The sequence below is a fragment of the Acipenser ruthenus genome, chromosome 7, assembly GCF_902713425.1.
Source record: "Acipenser ruthenus chromosome 7, fAciRut3.2 maternal haplotype, whole genome shotgun sequence".
NCBI lineage: Eukaryota > Metazoa > Chordata > Actinopteri > Acipenseriformes > Acipenseridae > Acipenser > Acipenser ruthenus.
This window is the reverse complement of record NC_081195.1, coordinates 14,412,932-14,429,255: the sequence shown is the minus strand read 5'-3', so window position 1 is coordinate 14,429,255 and position 16,324 is coordinate 14,412,932.

Genomic DNA, 16,324 nt, shown 5'->3' with positions numbered 1-16,324 from the left:
GGTAAACCTGGACTCTCCATCCTCGCTGTTCCGCTTCAGTAGCTAATTGAGCATACCAAAGTTTCTTCCTTTCATACGCCTTATCCACAGCATCCTCCCATGGCACTGTTAACTCTACCAGGTGAACAAGGCGTGCTAATCCAGACCACAAGACAATATCAGATCGAAGGTTAGTGGTGGCAATCTCAGGTGGGAAAATAAGTGAGTATATTTACGCTACTTAATTCTTATAATACACATGAGAACTTTACTGTAAAATGGGTTATAATTTTGTTGAAATACTTCAGAATTTATCTTTCATCAAGATGAGATTTGTTTTTCTTGGAAAGAAGTAAACATATCAGTCATTGTGACTGACAGCTCTCATATTTGCCAGTGAAATAGTTTTCTTTTGTCAGTATTTAAATGACTTACTGGCCTTATCTGAAGCAGAGGCCTAGCACCACAAGTATGAGAATAATGTACAGCATTTTAATGAGGGAGAAAAGCATTATTCTGCTTCTTAAGCTCTGTCATTGCCTTCAATGATAAGCTTGCAGGATTTCTTTGACAAAAAGAAAAAGAAAAATGGTTTAGTAGAAAAAGGCAGCCGTGAATGAAAACTTTCATTGATTTAATGTAAGATTCAAAATCCATTTTCTTATTTACACTAGCAATATTGGGCACTGTTTTCCACTTAAAAACTTAATTACCTATTTTATTTAATTAGGCCATATTTATATCACACATTCTATAATTACACCTACTCGTGATAACCTTTTTTATATTGCATATAACATGAAGGTGACTCTTAGCCATTAGCACTATACCACCACCACCCCACTTTGTTTTGATATTTTGTATCCTTTAATTCTGGATATGCAGCTCTTTCAAATACAATGTAATTGATTAAATTAAATATTGCCCTTTTTTCCTGGTACGGTAGCTAATCCGTTTACATTCACTCCAAGTTTGGTACTTCATGTTTGGTAATTTCAGTTTTCTATATGCTCATATATTTATTTTGCTTGCAGCTTAGATTTCCATTGACTTTTAGAACAACGCCCCCCCCCCCCCCCCAAAAAAAAAAAAAAAACTAAACAAAAAAAAACACAATTTGTGTTTAAAGCACACAAACTATATTGCTTTTCATGCTTTAAACCAAAAAGTGCGACTTTACCATATTTACAGTATCAATTAGCTCTTTGATCATTTAACACATGCATTGCGCTTCTATAGTGTATAACATGTTCAATTACCGGAACAGTATACTTGGTTGTTTTTTTGGTACACAGATGGTTTCTTGAGCAGTTGTTATGAGCAGTTTTGACAGTACTTCTAATCAAAACAGATTTGTAACCATATGTTGAAAACTTCTTAAAGACTTTTTTTGAGTTTAGTATTTGGAATTTAGTGGCTTTCTTAAAAGCCAATCTTACTTTTAGCTTTTTTTTTGATGAATGACCACAAAGGTAAGCATCTGTGTAGTAAAGTGCTGTATGAATTATAAATGATCAGTAATAGTTGAGAAAGATAGTTGTCACAGAGCACCGGTGGCTACAATTGATGTGCAGCACAATCTCAAAACTTCCAACATGGAGCACAGGAGACAGGCCTTTGAAAGAGTGACAGCAACCATACTATTCTGAGACATACAGACAGAAATCGTTTGGTTAAAACAAATTACATTTCTCAGACACTTTTTAGCTGAAATAACATTACTTTTCACATTTTAATTTCCTGTTTCCTGTTTTACTTGATATAATAGTGACATAATATATTATTTTGCTCAATATTGACTACTATTATCATACAGGTTTGAGTTAAGTTATTAAGAAGAGTTGCTTTTGGTTACATACTATTATTATTATACCCCTATAATATATTTACAGCTGCTTTCACAGACCCTTATTAGCACTAATATTAGACAATCTTACCAGCATCTAATAAACTGCTCATTATTATAGAAAGAAATATCAGAAATGGAATGTGATGCTTAGGCTGTTATTTTTTCCCATTAATTAGCTCTGGATAAAGTCTTTCTTTCTTAATAAATGAGGTCTACGTAAATGGCAATAGAAGCACAACAGAGAATGACATTCAAAAGTGTGTAAACTATAGCCAATGCTAGTCATTTCTACCAGAGAGCTAAAACAACAAATCAAAACATAATCTTACCTGTTGCAGACTTTTATGCGCAATGTAGGTAATTTACTAAATATCCCTGAATAGATAATTCCTTCTTCAAAAGGTTATCTGTTTACTACCAATGCAAAATTACGGGTTTGATATTTGTTTTTTCTTTCCTTTTACCCACCAAAAAAAGGTTGCTGCAATGGTAAATCTTCCAGTATTTACCCCCTCCTCCCAGAATCTACCCAACCAGTATTATGTCTTGAAGGTTGTAGTAACTGAATAGAACCTACCCCATAGCAGAGAAAATGTATTCATAAATGTATTTAACATTTTGTTAAAATGTGTTGCATTGTATATATTTAAAAAATACCTAAAATATATTGTAAATATACTGTAAAATATATTAAAAAAATTAGTGGGGAAAATGTACTTAATATATGTAAATATATTAAAAATAAAACTGAAGGCAGTATATCTAACAATTTACAGGGCATGTTTGATATATACACATACATACATGTACAGTACATATAGATAAAATATAGAGTAATTCTAATGTGGGCACTGAACCCCAAAAATGTTGTATTTAAACTTGTGGAAAACGTCTAACAATATTTAATCCCCCAATTAACCAATTAATTAACAGAAGATGAGCAGAAAATGTAAAATGAATAAATAAATAAATAAAATATATCATGAAAATAAAATCCAGATGCATTTTATTTATGGAATTTCAAAACACACTGTTATATTATTATGCCATCTCACAGTAATTCATACAGCAATATCAATTTAGCAAAGGTTTCATGTTTGACATGTGTTATTGTTTAATGATATTTCCTCCTTATAGGTGGGGTATATTCTGGGAGGAGGGAGTAGATACTGGAAGACATCAGAATCTAACCCAGGGTATATTCCAGAAACTACCCTGGGGTAGAGTCTGGCAAGCCCCAGAATGTATAATCTCATGGCGGTATAATATGGGAGGTTACACCGGTAGTCTACATTTGTGCAGTGTCTTGCTTATAAGAATCTTTTACCTATTTTTGAAGAGGGGACAGTTATCTATGCATGCATACTAAAACCTTTAGCAATCAAGATTTCCATTACACGAGAGTAGATGTTAAAACTTCATGCTGATTTGAACTCGGCTCTCGCCAAGATAAGCACCAACTAAGACGTAGCTTTACAGTAAACTAATGTGATCTATAGGTGTCTCCATCCATTTGCGCTTCCTTCCATATGATGATGTAGATATCCTTCTGTCTGGTGTTGATGGCTGAAGTGTAATGCTGGCTCCAGGGATCAGCATAAGGGGTCTAAGTAGGATTAATGGGCAAAAAAAAAAATTGGCAAAAATTGATAATGAATAAAAATTATTGTGGCAGTACAAGAGCCCTGTATATATATATATATATATATATATATATATATATATATATATATATATATATATATATATATATATATATATATATATACAGTGCCTTGCATAAGTATTCACCCCCCTTGGACTTTTCCACATTTTGTAGTATTACAACCTGGAATTAAAATGGATTTAATTGGGATTTTTTATCACTGATTGTCACAAGGTGGGCTGGTAGTGGTGACACGTCAGACCCGGAAGAAACACACAGACAGACGGTGGTGATGAGTAATGCTGAGTGCAGTGGTGGCACTCAGCGTTTAATAACCAATAAATACAAAGGTTGAACAAACAGAAAACTGGACACGGCACTTGCGGCCAAAATAAACAGGAAAACAAAACGAACTAACACACAAAACAAGTGGACGAACGTTAACAAGTACCGTGCTGGCACTTCCAGCACGCTGTAGCAGTTGTTATCTAAACTCTATTTCTCTTCAGTTCTCCTCCTCTCTACACCCGTTCTCCACTCACGAACACCCAACCCCGAGTGAATGAAACGTGCATCTATTTATACTGTTGTGCTGGGATTCAATTACTAATTAATTATTCACTTGAATCCCAGCACGTGAATTAATTATGTGCAACCTCGTGCGTGCATATTACTTACTTTAAATGCACGTGCAGTGATGTGCAATCCCGTGCCTAAATACAATTACATCTTAAATAACTCGTGCTGCACACACCCATTTATATCCCGTGCAGCCATCTCTATACACCAACATTTACACACAACACGTAACATATAACATATAAATGCACACATGGGCGGAGCACATTGCCACACTGATCTACACAAAATAGTCCATAATGTCGAAGTGGGGGAAAAAATCTACATATTTTTCAAAATTATTTACAAATAAAAAACTGAAAAGTCTTGATTGCATAAGTGTTCACCCCCTTTGCTGTGACACCCCTAAATAAGCTCTGGTGCAACCAATTGCCTTCAGAAGTCACATAATTAGTTAAATGGAGTCCACCTGTGTGCAATTAAGGTGTCACATGATCTCAGATGAAATACACCTGTTTCTGGAAGGCCCCAGAGTTTGTTAGAGAGCATATCTAAACAAACAGCATCATGAAGACCAAGGAGCTATCAAAACAAGTCAGAGATAAAGTTCTGGAGCATCACCAATCAGGGTTGGGTTATAAAAAAATATCCCAAACTTTGAACATCCCCCCGGAGCACCGTTAAATCCATTATTAAAAAATGGAAAGAATATGGCACAACCGCGACCACCAAAACTCAGTGACCAGGTAAGGAGGGCATTAGTCAGAGAAGCAACCAAAATGGTAACTCTGAAGGAGCTGGGGAGATCCACAGCTGAGATGGGAGAAACCGTCCATGGGACAATTATAACCCGGACGCTCCACAAAGCTGGGCTTTATGGAAGAGAGGCGAGAAGAAAGCCATTGCTGAAAAAAACCCATATCAAATCCCGTTTGGATTTTGCCAAAAGGCATGTGGGAGACACAGCAAACATGTGGTAAAAGGTTCTCTGGTCTGATGAAACCAAAATTGAACTTTATGGCCTTAGCGCAAAACGCTATGTGTGGCGCAAAGCCAACACTGCTCATCACCCTGAGAACACCATCCCCACGATGAAGCATGGTGGTGGCAGCATCATGTTATGGGGATGCTTTTCATCGGCAGGGACTGGGAAACTGGTCAGGATTGAGGGCAAGATGGATGGAGCCTAATACAGGGAAATTCTAGAGGAAAACCTGTTTCAATCTGCAAAAGACCTGGGACTGGTGCGGAGGTTCATCTTCCAGCAGGACAATGACCCTAAAAACACAGCCAAAGCTACACTGGAGTGGTTTAAAAACAAGAACCTGAATGTCTTAGAATGGCCCAGTCAAAGCCCAGACCTCAATCTGACTGAGAATCTGTGGCAAGACTTGAAAATTGGTGTTCACCAACGGTCCCCATCCAACTTGACAGTGCTTGAGCAATTTTGCCAAGAATAGGCAAAAATTGCAGGATCCACATGTGCAAAGCTGGTAGAGACTTACCCAAAAAGACTCACAGCTATAATTGCTGCCAAAGGTGCTTCTACCATGTATTGACTCAGGGGGGTGAATACTTATGCAACCAACAAATGCCTTTTTTTTTTGTTTAATTAACTTTTGTGTCACAATAAAAAAATATTTTGCACCTTCAAAGTGTTAAGTATGTTGTGTAAATCAAATGGTAAAAATCCCAATTAAATTAATTTTAATTCCAGGTTGGAATTATATATGTATGCTCTGCGCACACTCTTAAACTCAGGGGAGACGTTTAAGGAGGACACAGAGATGTTTTGGACTCCTGTAAGTGGATTGTTTGTGCACTGGCTTACAATATATCTAGACGACTTTTAAGTAATCAAGAAAATCACACAGACCCATTCAGGTTTGAAGTTTTAACAAATCAGAGCAGTATTTGTACTCCTTCGGTTTATTAAATGCTTAAAAATGGATTGAGCGGTTACAGACCATGTCAGATCCCAGCTAATAGGCAATCTGGGCAATCCAGTGCCTTTACAGGTTTAACAGCATTAACATTTCAATATAATTATCACAAGTTTCGCCTTTAGGCCAAACATGCAAAACGCTGAAGCGCCCAACGCTAAATCTTAAAGCATCCAATATGTCACTCTCTAAAGCTAAAATATAATTCCTAACCCCATAGCAATGCTTCAATATAAGTGAGATATACATTCCCAATATATAGAAGTGTAGTGTAGAATATAATATAAAGACGAGAGCAGAGGCTTCTGAATACTACCAAACAGCAACCAGCTTTTTCAGAGATCTTCAGAGAATAGGCCAAACAGCTTGTGCTAGCAAGTTGAATGATGTCTGACTGTAGTTTTGCCTTGACTTTTATCTCAATCCAGACGGTTGTCATGCTGATGAGCTGTGGAGACCGCACTATGGTCGATCCCTGGAGCCAGCATCGCAGCCGTTGTGTGTGCTGATGCGCTGGGGAGGCAAAATAAGCTGATCCCTGGAGCCAGCATTACACTTCAGTCATCAACACCAGGAAGAAGGATATCTACATCATCAGATGGAAGGAAACGCAAATGGATGGAGATGCAGATGGATCACATTAGTTTATTGTAAAGCTACATCTTAGTTGATGCTTATCTTGGCGAGAGCCGAATTCAAATCAGCATGAAGTTTTAACATCTACTCTCATGTAATGGAAATCATAGAACTTTTCTTCTGCTTTGCGTCAGAAGACTTAATTAAATCTAAACATTTTGGCACTCATCTTTAAGTGAATAATATATTTAAAAAGTCCTGGTAACGCCTTTAAAATTAATTGTATATGATCTCATGTCCTCTACCTTCCTAATCTTTAAAATATATGAGGTAGTCTTCAAACTAATAACATATTACTCATACCATCATACCACAGAGTCCTTATTACTTATTAAAATAAGGTATATATATATATATATATATATATATATATATATATAGAGAGAGAGAGAGAGAGAGAGAGAGAGAGAGAGAGAGAGAGAGAGAGAGAGAGAGAGAGAGAGAGAGAGAGAGAGAGAGAGAGAGACTTTGTGACAGATCGAATGATTCTTGGTGTTAGATCTCCCTCCCAACCTGCGAGGCAGCTGCATAACGGGAACAAAATACACTGGACTAAATGGCATGACAGTTTATTCCCAGGGTTAGGTGGAAGTCGGCCATCTAGGAAGGGGGCAAAGCTACGGTATACAAACTCAATGACCCGGACGGGAAACAGCGTGGCATCCGCGGTTTGGAGGAGCGGATGCGCTCGTTGACCAAGGGGTCATGGGTGGTGTTATAAAAAGGGGACGCAGTGATGTGATCTGTTCCTTTGTGAATGGTTATGTTAAACGACCAGAAGGAGAACCTGTGTTGTGAAACGTGAGTGTTTTGTTTGTTTTTGTTTGTCGTTAATAATACTGTTTGTAATACGATGTGATACTAACACGATCCAGAGCTGACGTCAAAGGCCAGCACTAAACGCGGATCAACAACACTGCACTTTTGTTGTCACCACGAGCACTAGAGCACTCACTGTGGACTGGTGTTTGTGTTTGTGTATGTGTTACGTGTGGGTGAACCAAAAACTGGACTGCTATTATTTCGGGGCAAACCCTCAGATTTTAAATAAGCAATACACGCTATTGTTTACTCCAGAATCCCATCAATAATCCGACAAATAACATTAACACACCACACCGATACAAACATTTCCACATTATTCATCATTGAATAAAACCCAAACTTAACTCTGCTTAACACCAACCAATTAAAAACAGCACATACATCCTGGATAACACAGTCTTCCAATTTATTCTTTCTGCTCATCAGAACAGCTAACTTAACTTGGCCAACCAAGAAATGTGCTAATTGACATTTATTTTTTTGATTCTTTATGATTTTACCCCCAAAGATAATAGTTACATTAGAGAAAACCAATCCCATCTTTTCAGAAAAAAACACTTTAACCTTATAAAGAGTGGACTCAACCTGAGGCAGTATAAATAACAGTGAAACCCTCTTTCCTGTTGTTGACAAAAAGCCGGTCGGTCACTTTGGGATTTAGAATACTAACAAAAGAGTTTACCCCCAAAGCTGTATGGAGTACTCTCCACTGCAGGTCCCCCGAACGTTTAGGGAGAGGGGGCTTATATAGGGCCTTCCAGTTGGGCCTAACTGTTTCCTCCACTCCCAAATGCTCCCTCCAGGGTGTATCTGGGAGACCCTGTAGCTGCGGCGAATGATACATCACAATAGACATATGATACAGAGCCTTTCAGCCCACTGAGGACAGAAAGACTCCCCCCAGACTGTCACTGGACAGCAGCATTCCTGGCCTGCTGCCCTGCTCAGTCAGGGAAGGGGAAACAACCAAATTAACAAAGGAAGAGTCAACCTGTGTGGTGCACTGCTCTATTCCAGCCAGACACCTCAAACTTTCCTCAGGTACATTTTTACATATTTTCTTCAAGAAATATCCTACCACCCTCACTGACCTCACCCCCAGCACCCATGCTAGAGGCACTGGAGTTCTCCAGCAACATTTCCACCAGTCAATGAGATCCCTGACTTTAGTAACCCTGGCAGTGAGCAATACCGATGTAAAACTCTCTGTCATTAAAAGTTTCAAACCCAACACCTTATTAAAAATCAAGGGTTCCTCTAAATACCAATACTAATTAAAATACTCATCTCCGTGCTCCACTTTAACCATTTTCCATACCTTAAAAATAGCAGGCAAACATGACAGATCCAAGTGCTCACTATTCAGTAAAAGCAAATGTTTATCATACTGCAACCTAGTAACCTTACTAAAAAAGCCAATGCTAAACATATCCAGGGTGCTGGCTGATCAGAGTTCAGTATTCTCTGCCGAGACTGCAGCCGAAAAACGGCAGATACAGCACCCCCTGCCGTACCCAATGTAGCCCATCCCAAAAAAACAGTACTCAAACCTCAACCCCTCCCCTACTCCAGCTTAATGGTAACTGGTAATACAGTGAGGCTTAACATTCCCCCAGACTCCTATTAATAAGGCCTAACTCTTTGTCCAATTTATCTTTACAGAAGACACTCGTTGAAAAGCTTATTGGCAATCGACAGTTATATCCACATCTTGAGTATTCATAGATCACCGCTTGTATCCAGTTCAAGACTCTTGTACTCGCCTACAGATGCCTTGACCAGACTGCACCCCCATCCGAACTCTCCTCTCCATCTGCACTAGAAGACGGCTGTACCTCCTCTACGCTCCCCTGCCTCCAGAGCCTGTTCCTTCTCCACCCTCGCCCCGCAGTGGTGGAATGACCTTCCTATGGATGTCAGGACTGTCCAGTCCCTGACCACCTTCTAGCGCCTTCTCAAGACACACTCTTCAACACCTGTAAAACTCAACTCTTCCTTTCTGGACAATATAGCACTCTGCCTTTAATGCACTTTAACTTGCACTTATCTGCTCCCTATTTTACTGTATTTAATCCTGCACTTAATCCAATATGTAGTATTTTGTATTTCACTTGCAATCGTATCTATCTCTGACATAACGTAATCAACACTGTTATCTGCTCTTGAATTGCCCCGATATCAAATCATACTGTGTTTTGTATTTGCTCTTATTAGGACTGAAGTCATTGTATTTTGTATCTTGCTCTTAATTGTACTGTAATTCTTTATATGTATTTTATTTTGTATACAACTGTAAGTCACCCTGGGTAAGGGCGTCTGCTAAGAAATAAATAATAATAAAATAATAATATATCATCTGCATAAGCAGAGACCTTGACAGACAGAGAAGGACGAACAGGTATTACAATCCCAGTAAATAAAACTCTCAACCTGTATAACAGGGGCTCAATAGATAAGGAATACAACAATCCAGAGAGAGGCAGTCCTGACAGATACCCCTCTCTACATAGAATGGAGAACTTAAAATCCCATTGATTTTTATCACACTAAAAATGTTACAATAGATTAAGCAAAAATAAGAAATAAAAACCTGGCCCACACAAAAAGCCTTTAAAACCTCCACTAATTATTTATGGTCAACCCGATTAAAAGCCTTCTCCTGATCTAGAGAAAACACCCCTGCCTTAAATTTAAACAATTTTGCAGCATCCAGAACATCTCTAATTAAAAATATATTATCAAAAACTGACCTGCTCTGGATGCAAAAAGATTAATCTAAACCTACCAATTTTTACATTACTTTGTTTAAATGGCTTGCGAGGGCCTTGGCAAGGATCTTGTACTCTTGAATCTTGTACTCTTGCATCTTGTAGTGCATAGCAGGCTGACAGGCCACCAGTTCTTTTTATATGTTGTCCCGGGTCTTTGGCAACAGGGTTAGCACAGCACGGTGCAGATGTGCAAGAGCACAGCACTGTGCAAATCTTTACCCAACACAGTCCAGAACTGAGGGTAAAACTCCATAGAGAGCCCATCGATTCCAGGGGTTTTCCCTTTATTTAATTCCTGCAAAGCATTAAACAGTTAAACTAAAGTCTGTGCTTTATCCAGCGCTGCTGCCCCCACTCCTTGAGGGAAGGCAGCTCCTGCAAGAACTTATGTGTCTCTGAATCACTCCCAGGGTCTGCTGTGTCTCTGAATCACTCCCAGGGTCTGCTGTGTCTCTGAATCACTCCCAGGGGCTGCTGTGTCTCTGAATCACTCACTGGGGCTGCTGTGTCTCTGAATCACTCCCAGGGGCTGCTGTGTCTCTGAATCACTCCTAGGGGCTGCTGTGTCTCTGAAGCACTCCCAGGGTCTGCTGCAAACAGATTATTATAAAAAGACACAGCTTAACCCCTGAGCTCCCCCAGTTCTGTCAGTTCCACACCATCCGGTGTACGCAAATTGTAAATAGTTTTTTGCTGTACTCCCTTCTCACGAAGCGGTGGGCCGGGTTGAAATAAACAATAATTAGACTTACTAAATTGGGGAGAAAGTAAATTAAATAATTGCTGATTCCAAATTTATTAAAAAAAAAAAGAAAATTCCAATGGAATAATCGGATGTGACGCATGTCCATGTGTGTACTGCTTTTCTTTAGGATTGCAATTCCTCCACATATCAACCAGACCAAATTTACTGAGAGCTGCATACAGTTCCCTCGCTGACTCTACATGATGCCTGTCAATTTCACATTGAACAGTACAATTCCAATCCCCCCAAAACCAACACTATTTCCGAATCAATTTTTTTAAAAAACCCTTTAAATATGAATAAAATAAACCTTTTCTTTCCCTTTCGTGGGCAAGTAAACATTCATGAAGCAGAAACAAATCTGCCCCACTTTTGCACGCACCATTAATAACCTTCCTGCTATCACTTCCTTTACACTGAAAGAATCTGGTTTAAAAAAGTCAGAAAATAAAATTGCCACCCCTGCTGTAATATTCGTTTCATGACTTAAAAGTAAATCCCCTTTCCACTCTTTCTTCCACTCAGTTTCAATCCCTGAGTCAGTATGAGTCTCCTGTAAGAAAATTACCCCATACCTCCTCTGACTCAAAAACTGAAAAACGCTTGCCCTTTTAACCACATCCCGACACCCATTGACATTTAAACATCCTAGCTTGATTTTTTGTATTGGAAAAAAAAGTGAGGAAATGGATGTGAATAAACTAATCAAAAGCACACATACATTTATGTAATTCTCTCTCATACACCTCAACATTCATATTTCTTTTTACTTTACTACGCAAAGTCTGTATCAATCAGGAAAATCAAACTCAGCCGCTGAAACCTTTTGTAATATAGTCTGACCTATTTTAATGAACCGAAGAAGATCAGGAAAATATTCTTCGACTTTTACACCTCTTTTATTCTTCGTTGTAACCAAAAACCCTTTTGTATTTTGACCCGAATAACCTTTATTGTCATTATCCAAAGATTGAAAGTCATCAGTAAAGCTTGCTTTCTTTATCAGTATCTAAACCCGAACTATCCCCCACCATCGAATTCCCTCCCAGAGGCCAGATTGCTCTCCTCCCCTTGAGACGCACCTGAGCTCTGCTCTATCTCCACAGCGGGACTCGGCTGAAAGCTTCCATCATTGTTCCCCTCCCCAGAGGACAACAAGCTCTTCATAACTGTTAAACAGTCCACTGAACCCTTTCGCACTCTCTTTTTCCCTTTTGGTACCTTAAAAACATCCTCCTCTTCCTTACGACTATAATTCTCCATTAATTCAGAGCCGGCTAAACCCTGCCTTGCGCTCCTCCAGCATCAGAGCAGGAACAGTCGAATCACTTCCTTTCTCTACCGAGATCGCTGTTTCAATAACCCCAGCATCACCCCCACCAGAGGTACCGGCAGCCCCAGCATTTACCTCCACACCAACAGTGCTAGCAGCTCCAGCACTTACCTCCACACCAGTGGCACTAGCAGCCTCCGCTCTCCCTCTCCAGAGGTGGAGGGTACAGCACCATCCTGCTGAGATTCAGAATCAGTCCCCAGAACTTTGCTAACTCCTCCCCGGGGACAAAACCCTTGAGTGTGCCCTTTATCACCGCAGTTGAAACATTTCATTGTCTCAGACGTTGACCGAAATTTTAATGCAATATTTAAATCCTCAGAACTATTCAGAATCATATATAATTGCCATCTGAAAGACATGACATGCTTCAACTGTGGTGATTTACAACCGAGCGGAATCCTCATAATCTGGGATACAAGCCACCCATGCCGAGCTAACTCGGCTTCTAGTAAATCGTTTTTAATAAAAGACACATTCGAAAGAACCACCTTCAATGCAGAAGTCGCTAAAGGCAAAACACTTACGAAGGTATTGTTAATAGATAACCCCTGTACAACCACCTCATTAACCAAGTCCTCCTTACTTAAAAACACAACAATCCCTTTAATCAGTCGAAAGGCTGATATTATATTATCACATCCAAGTTTTTCTATTTAAAAAACACTCAACAGATACAACCTCCTGTGTTACAAATTTTAGCCCATGCCTTCTTGCCAATTTTTCAAAATTACATTTTGAGTTGGAAATGCCTAACAGTTTAGAAAACCCTTCCCCACCCAACCAATAAGTAATTTCTCCAAATTATTATTATTATTTTATAGTAAAAGGATAGAAACCTGCTCAAGCACTCACACTCGAACTCCACCAACTCACCACACACACTCCCAGCATGCAAAGAGAGAGAGAGAGAGAGAGAGAGAGAGAGAGAGAGAGAGAGAGAGAGAGAGAGACTTTTTTATTTAAAACCTCACCGTGATAGTGAAAGACTTGGGTGAGGGATTTTCTTTTTCATTTTGTTTAACCTTTTTATTTTGGCTTGGTGAGCTGTGGTTTTGTTGTTACTTTTTGATTTAAGAAAATAAACTTGCAACTCTTCAGTTCTGAGTCTCCTTTCTGCCTCCTGACTACCATAGACACCCGGCCAATTATATTAATTTTAAATTTTCTTGCCACCTGTCATTTCATTTAACAGAACTGAACAAACCCTTTCCAAGGTAAATGCCTTCCTCTGACTGATTTTAAAGCAAGGTCACCTGCTTGCCATTACCAAATTATACAAAAAAACATGCTTCTCCATTCTGAATAGAGACAGTTCTTTGGCCATGCAATGCAACTACTCCATTTATTGTTGACTGAAAGCTGCTTCCTCTGATATGTAGATTTTCTGAGGTGTTTGAAGAAGAAATCTAATCAAAATGAATTCATAAACACCTACAAGTCTGGTGGAGATGCTAAATTAATTTTACCATTTTGAACGAATATGCAGAGTGCTCTGATAATCTATTGTTGCTTCCCAGCAAGAAAATGTTGGTTTCTAAAAATATCTGTTGGGAGATATAGTGTACTACTAAAAAAAAGACACTTTTTTAATAAGACTACAGTCACATGTGGATGGGTTTTGTGGTGTCTACAAACACCCTAATGGATTGTTGCCCACATCATAACCCATAGCCATAACAATGAGATTTACAGATTTGCTTAAACGAGCATGAAGGCTTGACTGTCATCAACACTTGCAGAATTTGATTCCATAGGGCATGATTAAGGCATGTGAACTGAAGGGACTATAAGCTTGATGTTCTTGGTCCATAAACAGGCTTGATTGCTCCATTTGCCAGGTTACCAAGATTTTATAAGAGCGCCATATTCTTATAAATCAATTCAATGGAACAACTGCCTTTCATTTTGTTGGTTCAAGAAATGTTCAAATAACAAAAGCGCTTTGGACTGCAAGCTTTGATACAGTTCTTGTAATTTTTCATCATATACTTTTTTTAGAATACAGTGCTTAATCCAAAATGTGTGTATATTTTTACAAAAAGAATTTCATTAGTTCATAAAGAAAAATGTACATTTTCAAATTAACAATTATTTCTGAAGGGCAGACAGAATGGCATAAGCCATTTATAGAATGATACCACAAACACAGGCGTAACATTTTGATGTTTTTGATATGCCCATGATATTACAATGGTAAGCAATATATACTGGTAGTCTAACAGAGTACCACGTTACAATATCAGTACCAGTGCCCTCCCATATCAAGGGAACTGCAATGTTTGTTCAATATACGTTGGGCTGCCAGTGCAGGTAAAGCTGTGGTCTGCTAATGGTGGTACTAAAAGCTGAGTAAAATGTGTTCTTTTTCAATGCCATTGACAGAGAACCAGGTAATAGAATGATATTAAAATAGTATCTCCATGGTACTCGTCATGCTTTTCTGCAAGAGGAATAATGTGGTATTTTTATGCATAAAATGACTTCAAGGACTGTCACAACCAAACTCATTACATTAATGATGTGAATTGAAACCAGTGCCCCCAGAAGAATTAGCCCATTAGAGTTCATTAGTACAGCAGGGTAAAGTATTGCAAGTCACAGAACTATAAACCCCTTTTGAGGATGAAACCAATTAAGCATCAGAGCCTTCTCTGTCATTCTTCACTGCTGTGCAACATGATAATGACTACCATTCGATCCAATGATCTAAGTAAGACACGTCAAATCCAGTAAACACTGACACTGCACTGTCCCTGAAAACATGAATTAATGTCATAACAATTAGCTTCCCTGTAATCATGGAACATATGTGCTAATTCTATTTTTTCTTCAGACTGTATTTACGTATGTGAAGAAAAGTCATTGGGTATATTAAACATTGAGGGAAAACAGTTCTGAGGTCAGCATAGAGGTTTTTCAGTATTTCTATTATCTCTTAAACCTGTTCATTAGCTTCTGTCCTTCTCTTCCATTTTTCATTTGAGGTTCCGATCCACTGAACTGACTAGAACTTGTTGTTGCTTATCTCTTTCCTTCTGTTGCATTTTCTCATACTCTGAAGACTAATATAACAGGGCACACACAAACATAGGGTCCTCATAATCTAAGACTACTTAATTCTCAAGAGTTGTATAAAAATCTACAATTCCAAAAAGACATCTATGCTAAATGTTTGGAGAAGATTTGTGAAAATTCAAGCCAGTTATTGTGTTTACCATTTCTCACAGACAGACGGAAACGATCGGCTCAAAAAGGGACCCTAATATTGTTAAACATGGAAGTCCAAGACTAATGTGTTGCCAACTTAAAAGTCTGCAATGTTAAGTTAGTAATGAATGTTTGAGCAATTTGTATGCATTATACTCACTCAGGCTCATTCCAATGTGACTCTGGGTTGACCTGTGTTTACTTCAATGCCTTCTAATGTATTATTAATGTAATAAAGAAACAGCAAGGGTAAAATGTTATAGCCAATCAAGCTAAGATACTGAATAAACAAGATAACAAAAACAGGAATAGTATTTGGAGCAATAGACAGCACACATACCATGCTGCTAGATTCTATGGAGTAATTCAGAGAAGCAGTCTTGAATCAGAAGTATACGACAGATTGTACAACTCACCATTTTTTCAATTTCTAAATTGTCAACCTATCTTTTCAAGTGGCTATTGCGGTACAGCTACAGCATTTTACCAGTTGTACAACCAGGTAAACCTTGTGTAATGGGTAGTGTTGTGTGATGCATTGCTGTTACAAAATCTCACCCTTACCTGTTTAGAACCTGCTACATTTATTACTGCTGAGCTTTAATTGCAAGCAGGATAAATCATATAGTTATGTACAGTACATGGTAAAACTCTGTGAAAACCATTTGTATACAAAGATTGTTAAATAAAATATTTCTTTACACTACTTTAATAAAACATTAAAGAGACAGTTGTAGTAATGCACAGCATCAATAAAAATACACATTGTTTATATGAAATAAAATATGGATTTTTTGCAAGTAACAAAT